Source organism: Netta rufina (genome assembly GCF_964035555.1).
Source record: "Netta rufina genome assembly, chromosome: 2".
Classification (NCBI taxonomy): domain Eukaryota; kingdom Metazoa; phylum Chordata; class Aves; order Anseriformes; family Anatidae; genus Netta; species Netta rufina.
The window spans coordinates 22,296,528-22,316,410 of record NC_140124.1 but is presented as its reverse complement, the minus strand read 5'-3'; positions in this window follow the sequence as shown (position 1 = coordinate 22,316,410).

The window sequence follows — 19,883 nt, the reverse complement described above, 5'->3', positions numbered from 1 at the left end:
AGGTTGTAGAGCAGACAGGAAATCAGCACTGTAAATGGGAATCTGCTCTGAGCTGGCTGAAATGCTGAAGTTCTGTTCTGGGGGGAAAAAAGAAGTAGACATGCAGACGTGAAATTTTCTTTCATCTCTGGTTGGAATGAAAAGTCAAAATTCAGTATTTCCCAAAGCTGAACTCTCAGAATACTAAACCGGACTCATCAGACCATTTCATTTGAATGAAGTCAGCATTTTGTCGTGATAAAGTCAAAGGACTTTGTTTTAACTTTTGATTTGAAAGCTCTTTGACACAGTAAATGGCTGAAGCCTGCTCTCTGGAGAATGTTGTGTTCCCTGAAAATCTCACGGATTGTGTTTGTAAACTGGGGCAAAAGAAGTTTGTTGGAATCCAACTCTGCAACGTTGTCCAGCTTCATTGTCATTTGAAAGCAACTAAAGCGTTCTAGTAAGGGGCACTATATAGGCTGGCAGGAGTTTGAAAATCATCTGCAACGATGCAGAAATGCATTGGTGCTGTAAAGTCTGGTGAGAAAGATAGTCTTACGTACCTGTGACAGAGGTAGAGGACAGCCCCTTCATCTTACGTGTGTCGGTCACGATGCACAGCCTGCCCAGTCTTCACTGGCTTAAGGCAGCTGTATATTAATGCATTTTGACCAAGCCTAAATAAATATATTCAAGCTTTCTTGTGTCCTTGGGAAAATGGAGTGAAATACGGAGGGCTCTTTGACTTTTGCACAGTGAGAGTTCTGATTCATGTTTTTACACGGCTGTTTGAATAGCCAGCTTATAAAGTTCCAAAAATTACTCATATTAGAATCATAGCATCATAGAATGAGTTGGAAGGAACCCATAAGGATCATCAAGTCCAATTCTTGGCACCACACACGTCAACCCAAAATTTTATTTTCTCTGTGCCACAATATCATGGAGTCTATTGAAAAACTGCTATATTCTTCAGTAGCATTTTAAGTGAGCATAATTATGAAGTCAAGGCGAAGGAAAAGAGTTGTTAGTGACGGGGCAGTTAATTGCGACAGGTAGTTTTTGCTTGTAACTAGCAATTGTTATCCTGAGGTCAGCTTCATTTATAAAGTGTCAGGCAGCCTTACAAAGCAACCCAGGCATCTGGTTACAAGAAAGAAAGATGGAAGCATTGCGAATAGATTAAATGTTTACCAGTGGGAACAGGAAAAGAGCAAACATTATTGTTGGCCTCAAGTGAATTATAAAGGAAGCAAGCTAATGAACCTGCAAGGAAGCAAAGGTAGGGTTCAGACTAAGAACAAGTGATTACAGGCATATTATCTTGGTTCATGAAGTCCATCACTGTTGATTTTCAAAACATCAAAGTTAGATGCAGATCCTAGTACTCAGAAATCTTTAAGGAGAGGGGTAAGAAATGTTCTGTGACTAAATGCAGGAGAAATTTCACATGTGAGTGGGCAAGGGAGAGGAGGACCACTGGCCACAGCTGACAAGAAGCAAAGTGCACAGAACAAACAAAAACGAAGAGATGGGGACAACAATGATTAACTGCAATTGAGCTCTTAATGGAGACAGATTAATTTCAGGTTCTACAAGAGAAAGGCATGAAATCTGTACTCTGTTATCTGATCTGATACTGAGGAAGAGGGTAGTTATTTTAAAGGAGATTCATATGGTTGATAAGGAGGAAGGAAATAAGAACAAATTTAAATTAAGACGTGGGAAACCAGGGAGAAACAAAATAACAAACACTGTCAAGGAGATGGACTAGATGACCTCGAAGGTCTTCTCTATCTCATGCTTGTTTGACCCTTCAGGAAGACTGCAGGGTCTCAGTAGCAGATATTTTAATGGCCAACCTCAGCAGCTTTGTCCAGCTACAAAGAGTCTTCTTTTTCTGCAACCTCTCTGTCATTTTAGAGTTACAAAGTTACGGAAATGCAGCTCTGAGTTTCATCAAACCGTATCTTTAAAATGTTGGCAACGAGTAGAGGTGCAGCTTCTCTCCTTTTACAGTCCAAGTGTGGTGGTATCTCTGTTGTGAATTATTTTGATGTTTTTCCAGCTGCCTTCCTATATGGCTTTGTACTCTGCTGAGACTGTCCAGGATATTTAGCTGTGCTGATATGCAGTCACCTAACAAAGAAGCCACCCTGTTCACATGCTGGCTTGCATCCAGTTAGTATTTGGCCTCTCTGGGGACATTTCATTGCATGCTATATGAACTGGGGCTGTCCTGGATGTCCCAGCTCTGTGGGGAAAAAGAATGAGTATATAAGAGTCTCTGGACACTTACCCATGGTGTAATGAGCTGCTGGAAAGCATGTTATCCAGAGCTGCTCTTCACCCTCTATTTTCTTTCTCTTCTGGGCAGCCCTCACACTCACACTTAGCCCCCAGACCCTGCACAAGAAGTATTTGAGAAGTTCTCTGAGGTATAAAGTACTCAAAGAAAATCCAGCACTCTTGTAGTATGTTCCCAGCAAGCCTTGATCATATAAGGTCTGTGTGAGCACCACCACATCATGTTCTGGAAGTTCTTCTTTCTGAACCCTTTGGAGAGGGAGGTTCTGTAGCAACCACCTCCAGACATTGCTTATTAGTTCTGAGGAAACAGAGCTTTCATCAATATCAGTGGCTGCTCTGTTGTGGTTGACTTGCAGCTCAGTGTTTGTAAACTTCTCAGTCAGTTCACTCCACATCTCTGAAAGCTGTGGGGCTGCTGGGGGTCTCCCAGGGCGGTGGTGCAGTTGATGCCCAGCTCCTCCCGTTGGACCCTTGCTTGGACAAATCGCAGTAGCAGCCTAATTGGAAATGCCAGGATCAACTACCAGAGAACTGGTGAAATTCTCTGAAATTTGTGGGTGGAGGCTCACACTAATCAGACCCAAATGCAGATAGTTTGGCCAGCTTTGGGTTTATAAACAATATGTGCTGTGCTTTCTACTTCTGTGTTAGGGTGTGGGAGGCTGTGTACAAACACAACGGGAAAAGCCCCCCGTACATACTGCCTTTTAACTGAGTACGTCCTACAGAGGGAAAGAATAAACATTAGCAAACATTTCTGGCTTTCCCCTAACCTTTGCTATGAAATCATCCTATAATGTATGGTTTGATTTTTTAAAATGACTTTTTATTGGATCATGTCAGTATAAAAGAGTTCATCACTCACGAACATATATACACAACTCCTAAAGACTAGACTCCATTCATTTTATTATATTTTTTTTCACAGTAAAAAGGAAAGAGCCATGAAGAATGTCTTGAGCATGAGTTGGTGAATCCAGGCAAAACTGGGAAAAAAAAATGCCCCTTTTGTGTTTTATGGCACTCACTATCTTTTTAAAGTTATGTTTTTGTGTCAGCACTCAGCAGATTTAAGGTGAGATAAAGTGTCTACTCTTTTATTTTTTTCCTCTTCTTCCCCCATAGCATCTGGGACCTTATAACCAAAAAACCCTTATGATTTATCAGCCCTAATTGTCTCGCAGTGGGGTTTCAAAGAAGGGATCATTAGCACGCCCAGACATAACGCAGATGTTCCAGTGATGACATGTCAGCAGAAGGAGTGCATTTCTCTTTTGCCTCCTCCCTCTTCCTTACTGTTATCTAATCTCGTTCCCCTCAACACATTTGTCATTGCTCTCGGTGTGATGTTTGGTAGTGGGAGCGAAGCGAGAGGAGCGGTGCTGCTGGTGGCTGGGCTTTGAGGCCCCATGCACCCCTGTGTGCCTGCTCATTCACTGTGAGGGGTGCTCTGCTGTGCACAGCCACGGCTGGATGGAGGCAGTAGGGATTAGCAGGACTGCCCGGGATTCACGGGCAGCCCACCTGCCGTGTTTGTGTGTCACACCCGAGAAAAATACCCCACCAACCTCTCACCTGCTGCCCTGGCTTCATGCCCTTCCCATGATGCTGGTAAATTACAGGCCATCTGGGTGAAAAAAAGCTTACGACAATTCAGCTTCTGCTGCACATTTACTTCAGCAAAGCCAAAGTATTATTTATGAGGATTTTTCTTTAAAAATAAATGTCCTCCGGCCTGAGGAAGAGCAATAATGCTCAAAATTATGTCCTTGACCTAGAATTAATCTGGATGACTGGACAAGGGGGTAAAAAAGGGATGAAGCAAGTGCTTCAATTTATAAAGGAGATGGTTTTCTTCCAGCTGCCTGGCCCTCAGCGTTGGGGAGAACAGAAGACACAGGCGCTCAGGGTCTGAAAATGTAAAGAGTAAAAATGGTGTTTGTATTTTTAAATGTTTCCTTTAAGAAAAAAAAAAAAAAAGAAAAAAAAAAAAAGCAACAACAACAAATGAGAAACAAAAGAAACAAAAGAGAAGGATCACAGATAGCCATTTTGATAAGAAATATTTCTCAAAGGAAAAACAATGGAAGCCCTGCCAAATCAGGATTCAATACGAATGCATGGTTATATAAAAAAATCCTTCTCTTTTCCCCCTCAAGCCTATGCTGCATGCAAGATTTATTTCATTCTTGTCATGGCAAATCATTCTATGGCTGCTTTCCATTTTAGGAGTAAAGACCAAACTGTTTATGTACAATTGCACCCATTTTATGTTTCAGTGTCTGCACACATAACTGTTAACACATTCACAACAGAAACGTCACGGAGACATCATATCTCCTGCTATATTTTGTGCATTTCTGACCTTGAGAAGAGCTGCAGAGCTTATGGCTGTGGTGGAGACAGTGGAGACAACTGACTTGGGTACAGAAACCTATCCTGTACTAGAGAAGGAAAGAGGATTTTCTTTGTCATTGGGACTGACTAAGACCATCACTGGCAGTGGTTATGCATTTTCTTACTCTGTGTAAAACCTTATTGATTTGTCCCTTCCTTGCTGGATGGCTGCTTAGTAGGGCAAGAATAGATCCTGCCTTAACTGCTAGGGTTAAATTAGTCCCTCAAAGAAGGGTTGTCGTGAAACACTTCCATCTGGAGCAGGTCCTGCAGTTTCCCAAGCAGGCCTGTAACTGCAGAGCTTGAGGCTCTGGCTGCTGAGCCTGCTGCTAGAAGCCACTAGCCCTTTCAACAATGCAAGTAAGAGATATTTTTGCCACTCAGCATACATAGATGGGAAAACTGGTTTTGTCTATCCATATCTTAAGCAATAAAACCTGCAGCACTGATAGAATGCAGACTTCTTTACAACATTTGCTGTGGTAGGATACTTTGACTGCAAAGTGGCTTCATTTAGAATCAATACGGTCCACACTAATGGATTTCGTAGAATCTTAGAATCATTAAGGTTGGAAAAGACCTCCAAGATCATCTGGTCCAACCATCCCCCTACCAGCAATATTACCCACCAAACCATGTCCCTAAGTACATGTACTATATTTAACTCTCCTTAGACACCCCCAGGGACTCCACCACATTCCTGGGCAACTTGTTCCTATACTTAACCACAGTTTCTGAGAAGATGTCTCCTCATTTCCAACCCAAACCTCCCCTGGCACAACTTGAGGCCATTCCCCCTAGTCCTATCACTAGTTATCTGTGAGAAGATGCCAACCCCCAGCTCCCCACGCCTTTCTTTCAGGCAGTTGTAGAGAGCAATGAGGTCTCCCCTGAGCCACCTCTTCCCCAGACTAAACAACCCCAGCTCCCTCAGCTGCTCCTCACAGGCCTTGTGCTCCAGGTCCTTCACCAGCTTTGTAGCCCTTCTCTGGACACATTCCAGGGCCTCGATGTCCTTCTTGTAGTGAGGGCCCCAAAGGTGCATACAGTACTCAAGGTGCGGCCTCATCAGAGCAGAGTACAGAGGGACGATCACGTCCCTGGTCCTGCTGGCTGTACTATTCCTGGTACAAGCCAGGATGTTGTTGGCCTTCTTGGCCACCTGGGCACACTGCTGGCTCATGTCCAGTCGAGCATCAACCAGCACCCCCCCAGATCCTTTTCCTCCGCACAGCTTTCCAGCCATTCTCCCCCAGGCCTGTAGCGCTGCATACGGTTGTTGTGGCCAAAGTGCAGGACCCGGCACTGAGCCATGTTGAACCTCATCCCCTTGGCCTCTGCCCATCAACCCTGTCCAGGTCCCTCTGCAGGGCCTTCGTACCCTCCAGCAGATCGACACTTCCCCACAACTTGGTGTCATCTGCAAACTTAGTGAGGGTGCTCTCAATTCCCTCACCCAAATCATCAGTAAAGATATGAAAGAGGATGAGCTCCAACACTGACCCCTGGGGAACATGTGACCGATTGCCAGCTGGATTTAGTGTGGGCTTAGTGGATTACCATCTACAGAGACGTGTCAAAATATAATTTGGAAGAAGGAAAAAATTGGCAATGGAATATCAACACTAAGCTCCCATGTTTCAATGAGGACTCCAGCTTTGCTCCTATGTTATTTAATGTTTTTATCAATAATCTGATGGGAAATATAAATATTACTCTAATATTTAAATATTTACATAAAAATATAAAATATTTATACTGATAGAACATATTGATAGCACACTCCCTTATTTAAAGGAGAGGTGTGACAAGATGTAGCAATCATGTGCTGGAGTTAAAGAAATTTGGACAGCAAATGAGACATGGATTGTCAAGAGTGAAGACAGCTAAATGGTGGATTTAACATAGTGTGTAACTAATTCCTACACAACTGGGTGCTCAGAAGATGCAGGTAAGCACTCAAGGATGAAGAACAGCCAGAGCTGAGGAGGTGCAGTACAGTCTTTATTTTCATCCTTGATGGACTTGCGAGATGAGCTGCAGATGTTGTTCGTTTTGAATATTGGTAGCTGTTCTGCTCAAAATTATTTCCAAAAATACACTAAACACTGAAGAGAATAACATTTTTTTTAATCAATACTTTCACTTCAAAATAGTTTTGTTCTATGTTAGAAAATTTAGAAAGGAAAGAAAAAATGTGAAATAAAAATAGAATGCTAGAATACTTCTGACAAAAAAGAAGATCAATTATGGAGAAGGATAGTTTCCATTCTACATTAAATGCCATTTTAAAAACAAATAAAATACAATATTTCTTCAGAAAACTTTGTCCTGAGTCTGGCATGCATGTGGGAAAACCAAAACAAGAACAGTATGCAGTATATTGTATATTACAAATACTCCAGGCATTATGAATGGAAAAAAATACCTATCACTGACAATGTTATTGCCTCATAAATTATTTTTTCTCTTCTCTGGCTTTCATTATTCCCAAATTAGTTTGTCTATAAACATTTCAAAATTATAAGGCTGTGTGTAAAAATTTCAGAGCTTAAAGATAATGCTTTTACAGATACCATATCAACTTAAAATAACTTTGTGACTTCTGCTTAGATAAATGTTAAAAACTTCAAACATTGACCCTTCTTTTCAGAAACTGGATTGTTTTTACATAGTTAAGTATTTGGGCAAGTTTCTTCTTTTTCAAGAGGGATTTAAAAATAAAAACAGATGCAGATAAACACTTGAGTCTCAGGATCCGAAATCAAGCTTTTGTTTAAAAATTGTTTAATGACAAACTATATCAACTTGAGAAGATGTCAGAGAGTAGTTTTGAATTGTGTATCGTTCACGTTCATGAAACTCAAAAAAACCCAACCCTTGGAAAGTGAGGCTGGACAGGTATACTAGACATACCAGAGACTGGTACCCTTTGCACCTAGATTTCCCCAATCTGCACATCATTAATTTACACCAAAGAAAAGTGTTTTGCTTTTTCTGCCTCTTCATCCCATATGGCATTCAAAATTCAGAGTTGAGCATGAAGATGGAAGATGTCACCCTCCAACATATCTATGACAGGTGAATGAAGCTGTGGGGCTGTAGCAGCTGCAGTGCTGCTGATTTCCATGTCTCTGTCATTTCCATGTCATAAAGGGTTTATGTCTCTGCCAAACACTCCTGATGCCAGCTGAGTTCAGAGGGCTCTACAAACACCCCACAAAATATCAAAACTAGACAAGTATGAAATTTGCTGCTACTGTTATGGCTGCGGCTGCCTATAATTAGCTTGCAGCCAGGTAAAGTTCCTCTTGCTGAAATGCTCCTGACATGAGGCCAGACGGGTAGCACCAATGTAAATCACCACCCGTGCTCTCTGTGGGGCTGCTGCTGCAGTCTCCCCCCTGGAATTTACACCGGGGCCGTGTTCTGTGAGCAGAAGCAGTGTGTGCCCTGTGCTTCCCCAGAAGAGGAGCAAAATGGCTGTGTGGAGAAACTTCCGCATTGCCCACATTCCAGTTGTTCCTTTGAGCCGCAGCCATAACTCCCTCCAGATGTAACCCTTCACTTCTCCCTCTTTACAAGTTTATTTTCCTTGTAAGGAAGAAAAACATGGAAAAGATTTTTGGTGGGTGTAGGCTGAACTGAGAAGTACTGAATGTAAAGAATGAAGAAGGCTTTATACAACATCCGACTACAGCCAGTGAGCTGATTCACACACAAAGCTGTGGAAGTGCTAAACCTTTTCAGATGCCTCTGTCTAGGTGAAATTCATCTTCTTGCCTAACAGTACATGGGAGAGGAATATATGTGTGTTCGTGCACACATAGAGAAAGAAATCTGTGCCTCAATTTATGGCCCGAGCAAGGAACTTTGTGACTCACTGGAGCTCCTGCTGCAAACTCTGAGGCTGATCAAAGCCTGAAGGTGCCGCAGACATCCTCCCTGGGGGGCTTTGATCACAGCAAACATGTATATGCAAGCCTGTGGCAGCTCCACAGCTCTCATGCTTCTCTACAGATGCTCTCCAGAGAAGGAAAGCCCTCCATTTTCACACTTCGGTGTTCTTCTGAGGGGAGTGTGGCGATCGTGTTGGATTTCAATCTGAGTTTTGGGCCTAGATGTGCTAGTTCCAACACATGCTCTTACCATCTCTGAGTAGAGGACAGCAATGCTTCCCACTTTCTGTGGCTGGAGGGTGACTGCAGCTAAACCTTCACCTGGGCCCAATGTAACAGCAAAAGCCTTTATCTTCTGAGCCTGGAGCCTTGACAGACACTGTGGCTACGGGTAGTGATGAGGGGACCACAGTGTGTTATTTCGGCCTTGTGGTGAGCAGCAGCATGGTGGAGAAAGGCGAAGTGCTGAGGTATGCTCTCTGTTAACCAAAATCACCAGCCTCTGCCCTCTGCCTGGAGGAGCTGGGGACAGACCTGCCCAAGCACTCAGCTGTGCCATTGCCTGGAGAACCAACAGCAGTGGTGGCAAGTCCCCAAGAAGGGGCTGTAGTCCCCACAAGACCTCTCTGGTGATTCTTTAGTCTATCAGATGGAGAAACCAAAAAAATGATTTCAAAATACACAAATGGTGTTTTATTACTCCACCGTAGGACCCTGCTGATGTACTATTATGCTGTTTATTCCATTAATGAAAGAAAAACCGTGAGTTTTTTTCCTCCGAACACAGGAGTAAAGCACAGCTTCTCAAGGGAGATTCAGGAAGAAATCTATTTTTTTCCTGAGGTTGCAAGTATGTCAAGGAACATATCGTATTTGTAAAATTAAAAATGAGCCTCTTTGAAATGAAATCACTGAACCAAGTCATTTCTGCCACCATCAGCATTGGATATCATCTACATGTAACCAGACATGGCATCATCCTGTTGACTCTTCCTTCATCTGTGAGTCCTCCTGGGGCTCTCAGTTTGCAGTGTGGGCCTGATGCCCAGAGCTCTCCTCTGCCCTCGTTTTGCTGCTCCTTCACCTGTCTGGTAAGACAGACCCCAAAAGTAAGCTTAAAAGATGTGGACACACTAAATTTAACCCTCTTGTCCAAGAATAGTTACTACTAAGACAAGAGCATAAGAACAGAAAACGTGAAAGCCTTCACTCATCAGTGACACCAAACTTCATTTCTGAGAAGGCCCAGGGGTAGAAGTAGGGATGTGGGATGGAGGGAGTGAAGGCCATCTACTGAGGCACGATGGACACCTCAGTCATCTCCATAAAACATCTCAGCTTGGAGCCTGATGACTTGGTAAGTGTGAAGTACAGTAGTTCTCTTCCAAGGACACTCTGAACTACCGATTTGATAATTCACATTTGAAAAACAAACAAACAAACAAAAAAAAACCACCAACAAACAACAACAAAAACAACTGCATATACAGATGCAGTAGTCCTGGTATTGCTCCAAGTTTTATGTCAATACATAGAGATCCTACAGAGTATTGCTTTTCTCCTTTTCTTTGGTCTTGTTTATGCTTAGATCCTTATTAGAAACATGTGAAACTATCACAAACATTAATACATGAATTTGGCTGCCAAAAGTTAGCTCCTTAAAACCAGGTATCCAAAGTATTTGATTCTCGGAGATTCAGGGCTCAAACTGTGACAGAGCAAGCTATTGATTTACGTGCCTACACACAACTTCAGGTGTTCATTTTGAACAACCAAATTGGAAATATTTTGGCCACTATATTTGGGCAAGAAACATCAAACTGGTGAACTTCAGAGCATCTGACAGTTTAAACTCCTAAATGATTAGTAGAACATGGCAAGGCTCTAAACTTCCAAGGACTTCCACAGGCAATCTCATATTAAATAGTTGAAATTTGGAGCTCCTTTAGTGTTTTGTTTTTGTTGTTGTTGTTATTAGTGAGAGACCACGTTTAGACTGACTGTTAGCAAATCTGTCGTTGTTTTAGGAGAAACTTGGGAGCCTTAGTTCAACAGAGCAATTGGTATCATGTATTAGCTGGTGCTGCCAGCCTGAAGAAGCCCAGCCTTAGCGGTGCTTTTTGTGCTGCAGCTCTCTCTGGATGCTCTTGCTTTACACTTGGAGGTATATCAGCCTGAGCACTTCCTTCCCAGAGTTTTTGCAACTGGTGTGGCTGAAGAAAGGACCAAAGGAGACAGGGACACTGTGTAACAGCTTCTTGGCTGCAGCACTCAGGGACAGAGCAGAGAAAGTGGATACTTGGCTTTATTCAACCAGCCAAGATCTGAATAACCATTTATTTCTCGGGGCACAAGGGAGTTGCTGTCCCACGGCTGTCACTGCCACTGGCTGTGTAAGGCGTTGGAGTAACTGGGAGAGATGCTCTGGATTGCCTTGCTGGGCCAGATGACTGCTATTTAGGTATTAAGATGCCCAATTTAGGCATTCATAATAAGAAGTTTGCTTAGGGCCCTGGTGTGCTATGGCCATTGCGTATTATGCTGTTCATAATCGTGTCATTGTTTCCGTATGCTTCCCGCTTTATTGCATCCATCTGCTGCTCCATATTTTACATTTGAAGTGCAGGCTTTCTGTGCCATGCCTTTGCTCAGTGCTTAGCACATAGTAGAGGCGTGCCAATACCCAAATTCTGCCTTTCCCCCACAACCCCTGCTAGAAGCGCTAAACTAAATGAAACAGTCTGGACAGTGGATAGTTCAGTAAAATGCTTAATTTCTACTCTGAGCACCAACATTTGAGTTGTTTGCCTGCTGATGCCTGCTATCTATGGGCGCAAAAATTCAGGACTCGGAGGGCAAGCTAAGGGATCAATTTTCATATCTGCCTTTTTAGGCTGTAAACATCACTGCCAATATACTGAGAAGAAAAGACAGTTTTGACAGAAACTCTGTGGGTCATCATTGCCTCTGTGACGCAAGCCAGTTTAAACAAGGGAATACAATGGTAACACAGGCTCCACTGCCACCCCCTTCTACTCATGGTGATTTCACAGAGGCTTTGGATGCTAATATGAAGAATTCCTGCTAGTTTTAACAAAAGGCCACGCCTGGGCCAAGATTTCCAAGTGTTATAATGTTTCTGGCTGCTCAGCTTAAAGCGGTTCTGTTTTTTCAGAGGGCACCCAAGGATTCCAAGCCCTGATCACTTTACCGTCAGCCACCAGTTATTTGAGTCAATACAGCAGTCCAGATGATGCTCAGGGTCTCTTGTGTTCCTTCCTGAAAGACTTCTGTGGTTGTTTGTGTATCTGTACCCCCAGTCTGCATCCCTTCACTTAGAGACAAAGGCAATAGTCTGGTGCCCGGTAGAGCAAAGGCAAGGTAAAGCTGTACATTTCTGACTTGCTGCTGAAAAGCTGCAGACTAGTTTGTTAAGAAGTTCTAGAAATCACATATAGCTCCTAGATAATTCTATTTTCAAAAGAAAAGCAAGCCTGATCCTCTGGGTGTCCACGGTCCAAAGTTGAACAGTATTTCATATTAATATTTCTTCCCTCCTGAACTGTTCTACACAACAGCTTGGAAAACTATTATTTGTCTGACATTTCAGTAGCTTTGTATGTGACTGGATTGATGGTAATGGAACCAGCAGACTTCTTAGTTGGCCTGAGATGAATAAATAGCCTAAATCACAGTACCCGTAACTACTTTCTTAATTAGTTTGGTTTTACTTTATTTCACCAGTTAAAACCGGTGCCCTTAATAAAACAGGAATAAGCAGCTAAAAATGCGTGGTTTTGTGGTCTGTGGGGAAAGAAAGGGAGGGGTTGGAGTTCTCTCCAACATGGGCACTTGGGCTTGTGGCAACTGCCCCCAGGGACCGACGCTGTTCAGTATCGATACAGAGCTGTAAGTCTGTGACAGCCCATGAGATCTGTGAGATGTGTCCTGGTGCTGTCCCCCTCCAGATGGGGACGTGAGGACTGAAGTGCTTTGCCCAATGTTATGTGAAGTTTGTGGTGGCCAAGCCAAGGAATGAAACATGTTTGCCCAAGTTCAGCCCAAAATCTGAGCACAAAGCCATCCCTTCCCTCTCTTGCTCTCAATTTCCACCAGCAAGTGGCCGTCCCAGAGGAGGCTGTAGGGCCTGGAGTGGTGGTGAGGAAGCTGTAAAGCTCCGGCGTTAAGTTTTATGCAGGCAGCTCCAGAGACCAGGCCTGTGTTAGCAGCTGAAGGGAACAGAGCTCAGCTACAAAAGGGGACTGGAAGAGTTTACTGTGAGGGCAATCTGCAAGGAGCAGACCAGCACGTTGTCCTGAGACATGAGGGGTGAACCCAGAGAGAAAAATGGGGCAAGAGAGGTTACACCGAGCAAAAAGAGGAGACCAGAGGGGTGTTGCTATTGATGAGAAGGCACACTCACACCCGGGAGCCCCAAGGTGCCCGTCTGGGGCCTCATCACAGTGTGGTGCTGGGCGACAGCTGGTGAAGGTGGAGCAGGGGAGGGTGGAGGAGCTGCTGTGTGTGGAGACACCAGGAGGAGCTGTAAGGCTGCAGGAAGGAGCAAGGGCAGAGGAGCAAGCTGGAGGAAGAGTGGAGATGTTGAGGAGTCCACAACATGTTTTGCGAGAAGGTTTGCTTTAAAAGACATTGCAGTGAGTGGAAGTATTGGAAACCTAATGGCTACACACAGCTGTTGTTAGCTTGAAATGGCCAGAGGGTCAAGTTCGTGGTCTTGCTTTGTTCTACCAAATTACAGAGCTAAGGCTTGGCTGGGTGCTCAGTGAAACAATGTGCAATAGATACCACAGGACTCCCTGCCTCCTTGTGTATGTGTGGGCAACAGAAGAGTGGGGGCAGAGACTAAACAACCCTTCCCCCCCAGATCAAGCAGAGTGTATTCTCTTCACTCCTGGGAATTACCAGAAAGTTGCAGACACGTTCACGAGACAGGAGCTACCCTCAGCTTTTTAAACAAGAAGCAGATTGAAAGGAGATGGAGAGTGTGGAGGAGACAGCGGAGCCGTAACATTGAACAAGCAGCACCCAACAGAGCAAAGCCATGCAGAGGTTAAAGCCTATGAGATGCTTCAAGACAAGGGGATACATCTGAAGGACGATGACCTGTTACGGTGGCAGGATTTCCCCTCCTGGTTGTTTTCTCTTTCTCTTTTTTTTCAGGAAAACAGACATCAAGATTTCTTTCCCCATGAAAATTCTTAGACTGAGACTCGGAAACAAACAATATCACTGTTACTAGTGTCAAAGTGCTTCGTTGGTATCAAAATATATTAAATGTAGAATTAAAGAAATAGTTAACTTTAAAAATGTCAAGCAAAACAGTCATTGAAACCAAAACTGGAAGGGAAATGCGATCAGTGTATTTTTCATTGCATCAATTAACTTTTCAATTCCACCGGTGATTTAGTTGTGCCTCCCTCATTAGCAAGAATTACTGCAGTTCAAACACTGGAAACTCTATGTGGGGAATCTTAAAACCAAAGCTATCGACATACACAGAAAAGCTTTCCAATGTATGTAACCACACTTCATAAATACAAAATGAAGATTTAAAAAAAAATAAAACACTTAAAAATCACTTTACTCCTCAGGTCTCTTGGGTTAGCTAGGCACAGACAGAAGGTTTCCATGAAAGAATTAATTTTTTTCTCATTTGAAAAAGTTGTCTTTCTATTACCTTTGGACAGCACAGGCTGTACCACGCCAGTGAAAGATGTTGTACAGCCTTAATGAATACTACAGCAGTCACTCTGAAACAGCAGTCGGACCAGAAGCTTTTAGCAGACGTTGGAACAAATTCAAGTCTTATGTTTCTGCCACCTCCTTCCTTCTCTCAAAGCCAACGCAGTGAATACTGCCCTTCTTCTAAGAAAAAGAGGGATTCACAGATAACCCAATAATCCTGTCACAGCTGCAGGGATATTTTTTCCTTTCGTTATTTAATTACTAGGAACATGCTCTTCCTCAAACTTTGTACGAGCAATGAATCAATTGGTCATTGTGGAAAAAATAATCACTGCAGTAGATCATTTCTCATGTTATCTGCTGGGGTCACAACTCCTCATCTGCTGTAGCTGAGCCTTGTTTCCAATCCATCCATCTTACTAGTCAACCTTTGTCTTGTTCCTGTGGTAACACCTACGTGTTTGAAGGTTTGCTTTCTCCTCTAGAGCCTCCTACCCCTACCTTCTATTTCTTTATCAAAGTTATTTATAGTTAACATAATTGCCTGCAGCCTCCTTAACTGCTTAAAGCCCTTTGTGCCCAGCCGACCTGCATTTATACTCGTACCAGTTATGCTTGGAGGACAGTGCTGCAATGGTTCCGTGTTCTCCTTTAGAAAACCAAATCTCTCCTTCTTTTAGGCTCTGAGAAAATTTACTCTTTGTCCTTCTCCACAGGAAAAATTCTTTCTGGTGTACATCAAGCATTTCTCATCCCTCTGCCTGCTTTGATGGTTCCAGTTGCCCATGCTCTGCCTTTTCTGATTTACCAGGGCATGCAGTAGGGCATAATACACTGCTGGATCTTTAAAAATAAAACCTTCTGTTTGCACATGAGTTGGCATCAGAGTGTTTGCTATGACAAAACCATAACACCTGTGAAAGTCTCAGCGGGCACCTGAGATATCTCCTGATGTCCCTTTTGTGCCTAAAAACAGAAAAGTCAGGTCCAGATCTAAGCCTGGGTCTCTTCTGAGACTTCACTGTCAGTTTAAGTATGTTTTCTCTTTTAGCTTTTATGATGCTGACCTAACTTTTCCTAAATGCTATTAAAATTTTAAAAGCCGACACCACCACCAGAATTATAAATTATCTAAAGAGCCAAGAGCTATCACATACATGCTTGTAAAAATGTAAAAACTCTACAAGATTCATGGAAACTTTTTGCAACTTCAGAGATTATTTTCTGCTCTTGCTGACCGATGATGGGCAGATTGCTTTTGCTGGGAAAAATTCAATATAAACCTTCATGACCAGGAGAGTGCATCAGAAGACAGACACTGTTTGTACTTTTGCTATTTGCTTGATTTGATTGCCTTTTATTTCTCCTACACAAGCCTAAGATGTGCCTGCCCTTCCATCCCCAGCCTAGTCATGAGGATTGCTTACAGCAATAATAGAGGGCCCAGCCTGGCCCTGACTTTCAGGAGAAATGGGGAATCTGAGGTTGATGCTCTGTTAGTATGACTCGGGCTGAATTTGTACAAAACTGTTGGAAAATGAGTTATCCCCTGTGATGCAGTGGGCAGTTCACACAGCATCCTGAATTCTGCTCGGCTGCCGTTATCCCGAGCTTGCTGCTGGAAGAGCAATGCTGCCTGACACAACCCGGCTTTGGAAAGCCTTGCCGAGGCAGGCTTCACCAACCATTTCTGAAACAAAGGAACAATACCCAACCAAATGAAATGCAGTGCATCGGTTAAGTAGATGCAGCATGACGAAAACAAATGAAACCATCTGAAAAGCGAGCTGAACAATTACTTCCATTCTCGTCCAAAAATCACTGTGTACAGTAGGGTAGCATCTTGAACAGTTAAGTGCCCCTCAAATGCAGCATAAAGTCAAAACAAGAACAGCCCTTCGATATTAAAAGCATTCCTGCTGTGTCACATCATGGCGCCTGCCTAAGCTGAATTCAAGACTCTTTATTGTCAAGAGGCACTACCATTACACTACATTTTAATATGGATCTTCGCCAACAATCATAAATAAAACACTCACTCATAAACAATTCCTAAAGGCAGTTTGTCAGATGGTATTTCATTAAAAAAAAAAAAAAAAAGTTTGCTACAAAGTAGTGGAATACCTTAGTTCATGAGCAGCTGGGGCTTTCTCTCCACTGCGTATCGCTACATGTTCTGCTGGCTCCCCAAAGGCTTTTTAGCTAATGTGTGCTGTGACTACTAGGAGATTCTTCTTGCAAATGAATGAAAAAATCACAGCTAAAAGGTATAGAAAATCAGTGCCATTTTCAAAGGATACTTAATATGGGAAACCTGTAGTGGCTCTGAGTGCAAAAAAAAAAAACTTGGAAAAGGCAGAAAAAATGTAAATGAGTTGCAGAATGGTAAAAAGAGAAAATTTTTGTTAACGACCTGGTGGCTAGAAGAAAATTGTATTTGCTACATACCTTCAAAGATTAAATCTGTAAGAGATGAGTTATTCAGTTGTACCAGTCCCGATTATGTAAATTCTGAAATTTTCATAAAACAGAAAATGTCACCTGACAGTTTTAAAAAGTCAACACTCTTCAGAAGTTTGCTGCATGGCAAAAGCTGCAATAAGCACGTGAAATGAAATGGATGGATGTCTCTCTGTTTATTAGACCACTGTGTTGGCCACAGCAGTAAACAATTTTAAAAGGTTTTAAAGCAGCCTCCTGTTTTTTTTTTTTTTTTTTTTTTTTTTTTTTTTTTTTTCCCCCTCTCCTGACTATTGCTGTGCTCTCAGCCATTAGCAGCGCACCACATACACTTGGAGGTGTAAGGCTGCATTACTTGCACAGAAAGCTGCATTTAGGAGCTCGTTGCAAAGCTGACATCACTGAAACAAAAGTTCACTCCTGCAGGGCTGTGGCAGAGGTTATCGTGTAGCACATTGCTAATATACTGGGGGGAAAGATTATGTTAACTGCCTGCTAGTGTCCACATCCAGGATGCAATCTCCCTAGGGGATAAACACTCTTGGCAAGCACTGAAACCCAGAAATCTCCTTTGCAAAGCTGTTTGCAATTTGCAGCCAAAACTGTCCACAAACGCTGGGACCCAGGACTGCAGTCCTTGACAGCACGCGGCTCCAGACATTTCCACGGGGGAAGTTTAATCTACAAGGATGTAGAAATCTAAAACAAAGTTTTGCTCAAAGTAACTGTTTGTCAGATCATGTGCCTCTAATTTGGTTTCCAGTGACATTATACAGCTGCAGCCAATGGACTCCAGCCAGGCCCAGCAGTCACCGAGGTTCTTTTTGGTTTAAATTTAGTATCTGAACATGTTTTGCCCATCATTAAAATGGAGAGTAATTGCTCAAAAGTGAACCATAGATGTTACAACTGCAAGGAACGCATTAGGTCACCTAGTCCCATCCTCAGGGCAATGCAGGATTGAAAACACATTGGAACAAACACTGAACAGAGCTGAGTTTGTTCTTTTTTTTCCTATTATTTTTTCTTTATTGTAGTCATTAATCAGTATATCCAGAAGTTCAAAAAACAACCACAAATGCCAGTGTAAACATGCTTCAGGTATATAAGTAATATAAAGTATTGCACGTACAAAAGTCCTATGTTTGGTAGCTCCTAATGGTGCTATTTCATCAGAGTTGTGCCAACGTCGTGAATTTAATGAGCTAGCCGACCGTAGGTCAGAATCTGCTACACACAACAACTCAATATTTACAAAAGCGAGAAGCTCACTGTCATTTTCACGGGAGGTTGATCTCACCTGGAATGTGCAGGACACAGAGGTGCGCAGAGGTGGAAGGGGCTTGCTGTGTGGTGACATTTATCAGCAGATTTCTTAAACCCTTTGGTGGTCAGGTCTCAAGAAGCAGAGGTGCCACTGTCTGCTGCTTGTGTCTCCTCCTCTCAGTAAGTCTCGAGGGCATGAAAATGATAACCTAAAGACTCCATGAAGGACTTCTTGCCTTAGACATGAGGACGGAACTCACCTGCCTAGGTTTCCTAGCTCTTGCTTAGATTTCACAGGTCAGCCTGTGTGCCAGAAGTGGTAAGACTGTAAAATGTCCTGTGGGACTGACAGAAGCAGCCATGTCTCATGGCTACTCCTGTCCTAAAGTCGCAGGGAGCAGGAGGGCAGGTATCTAAAAGGAGACAAGCAGAGGCTGAAGGGATACAGCCATTTGACCGTTTGAGAAGCTGAGATGGATGGGAGAGAAAAAGAGCTCAGGAGATGGAAAATGTGATAGATGTTTCAGAAAATGAACAATTGCTCCTGACGTTTACACAAGACAGCAAATTTCACACTCAGCCAGAACTGCAAGACTTGAGCTTTCAGGCACAAATTTGCATAGATCCAGAGCTTAGAGCCCCAGCTGAGATAACGACCAAGCTATTTTTGCTCACTGGAGAGAAAGAACGAAGCCTCTCTTCTTCAGAATCCTTGAGTCAGAAAAAAAAAAACAAGCAAACAAACAATTGTGTATATTGTTACTCTTTACCTCAAAATATCTTCTTTTTTTTTTTTTTTTCTCCCTTTTGTTCACACTTAGCTGGCTGGCATCCTATCTTCTGCATAAATACAATCCTTGCTCACCTTCCCTACAAGACGTTGCTTAAGAAATAATTATCTTCTACTACAAACTTCAGTGAAATCTCTTCAACTCTTTAAATATGCTGCTAGCTTGTAGTCCATAAAATGAAAACAAAAATTTCTTTAGATGAGCAAAACGTTAGGGTCTGTGACACAAATTCAACAGAAGATACACCAGCAGTAGCCACTTAAGAGGATATTTCAACCAAATGACAGGGCAATGGCAAAGAAAATTCTTCCTAGCCCCAAAATACCCCAAATCCTCTCCATAAGACCACAGATGCATGCCTGTGACAATTTAAATCAGTGTTTCACAAAGGACTGCATCCTGTGTCAGGTGGCAGTCATCAGCAATGGGATGAGTAGGTAACTCATCCACTGTATTATGTTGCACATGGATTTTGTTATCTGCGTGCGATGCTGCCAACTGTGGGTTGAAAGAGATACAATACATACTTGCTTATCCTACGTCTTATCTTGTAAAAAGCTGCATAAATCCTCTGTTCTGCAAAACACCTTGTAACCAAGAAAGATGTGCTCTGTGTGTACGATAGGTTTACTTTTCTATTTACATGCAAGTTAAGTACATGATTTCTATATTTTGGCTTTTTTTTTTCTCTCAAAATCTAAGCTGATGATTATATCAGATACTTATCCTGAAAAGGTGGAAAATAAATAACTGTGCCCTATCTATACAGTTCTTTATAGACTACCTTTGTGTTTCAGAAGTACTTTCACAGTACTGATATATTGCTTGTCTCCCTGAGCCATAATTTCATAAAAGTTCTTATTCTTAGGGAGGTGTCAAAGGTATTCTGCGTGATACAGTAGTGTTCAGAAGCTCTGTCTTGGTCCATCTTCTAGACAATACAGCAATGCGGGCGTTTTCTCCTTGGGAGATTTGGGCTTGTTCTGGAAGTGCCTCAGTATACCACACGTGTTCAAAAGCATCTGGTAAAATGCAGACTGACTGAAATATGGAACAAACATTCTGTTCAGTG